Genomic DNA, 1,601 nt, shown 5'->3' with positions numbered 1-1,601 from the left:
TGATGCAGGTAACTGGGACCTGGGATCCTAGGACCCGTGGATCCTGTGGAAGAATAATACCTTTTAGACATCATATCAGCAAAATTCGAGTATAATCAGTAGGAATGCTTCAGAAATATGGAGAAAAACAGTTTGGGACCAGCGAGTTAAAACAATAAACAGAGCAGCAGAGTAAAATCCCTTATAGATTAAAGAAAACAACATTGTTTTTTTTTACCATGTGAATTCAGAAACCAAGAACAATTAGAAGGTATCACAAGTTTATACTGAAAACGTTGCATTGATACTTTTTATATTCTAATATATATTCTAATCCTGATTATTTATATTCCAATCTATTTATTGTAATAAATATCAATTAATTTGTCAAATTATAAATTAATTCCAGTAAGATTCACTGTGTGAAATATAAAATCAGCACATAAATATAAAATATATAAGTATATATAATATAAGAAAATGCTTTGCATTGTTCTGTTGTGGTTAAGGTAACAAAGGCAACTGTTTTAAAATATTATTCCATTACTTCTACCTCAGTGTTTGGTAGAATTAAACTCAAAGCTTTACCATTCGGAGATGTACATCCTAGAGGCAAGAGGAAACACTGTGATTAAAACATTACCAATTTAAGGCCTAATAACAAGGAGAAACATATGGACTTCTCCTGGAGCCTCCTGAGTAGATAGGATTACAGGCGAGAGCCATCAGCGCCTGGCTTAGTCTCAACAGTTCTGTCTGAACTGTTCATCACTTTATGATCCTTTGTAACTAAGATTAGTTTTTCTCCAATAAGACAATCTATGCTGTCAGGGTAAGATATTCTGGTAGGTCTGTTCTTACATGGAGCAAGGGTAAAGGGTCAGGCAGACATTTGTGCCAGTAAGACCTCATTTGGGAAATTTTAAGCTGCAGAAGTTTAGAACTAGCTCTTAAGCAAGGCTTACTTTGAATCCATTAGCTCCACAAAGCTAAATCAGTTAAAAAATAAGTACTTGAAAATCCATCACCTTTGGACCTAGCTATGAAGGCTTCAAAGTATGATCAAATTTCAAATGAAAAAGACTTAAAATAGTTATTGACAAAAAATTGCAAATGTGAGCAATTGAACAAACAATATAAGTTTTTTCCGCCATACACAGAATTTTGCAGAAATAAGATGAATAGCAAATTTGGGAACAATAGGTTTCCTTGTTGCAAATAGGCAACCAAGGATATATGCCTATCTTAAGTTTGCATCATTAACTATGTAAATTTACAAGATACTACATGCTTCAGCAGCATGTCTACCTGAATTACAATACAGAGCTTAACATGGCATTTGCATAAGGATGATATGAAAATTTGTGAAGTATTCCATATTTTTCATTCTTCAGACGCAAGAAATGAAAAACAGTTATGAAAAAGTTGATTACAAATATACAAGTGTAATAATACATATAATTCATAGAAATAAAAGTTAGTTTGACATGAGTGTATTCAATCTTCACCTTTTTAGAAAGGCCTTTATATAGCATAATCTTTATAAAACTTTTGAAATAAGATAACATTGTTATTTTATCCCAAAGAAATAAAATTCTATAAGGACCTAGGAATTAAAGGAA

The 1,601-nt window shown here is 32.0% G+C and overlaps 1 pseudogene; it reads left to right on the top strand.

Moving 5' to 3' along the window:
- The first annotated feature begins 1,266 nt into the window (after nucleotides 1-1,266).
- Nucleotides 1,267-1,363, top strand: LOC122124514 (annotated as a pseudogene).
- The last annotated feature ends 238 nt before the right edge of the window (nucleotides 1,364-1,601 follow it).

The sequence above is a fragment of the Dipodomys spectabilis genome, unplaced genomic scaffold (assembly GCF_019054845.1).
Source record: "Dipodomys spectabilis isolate Male_0828 unplaced genomic scaffold, ASM1905484v1 ptg000238l, whole genome shotgun sequence".
In the NCBI taxonomy this organism is placed as follows: domain Eukaryota; kingdom Metazoa; phylum Chordata; class Mammalia; order Rodentia; family Heteromyidae; genus Dipodomys; species Dipodomys spectabilis.
The sequence above is the reverse complement of the archived record's forward strand: the minus strand, read 5'-3'. Positions and strand labels throughout refer to the sequence as shown.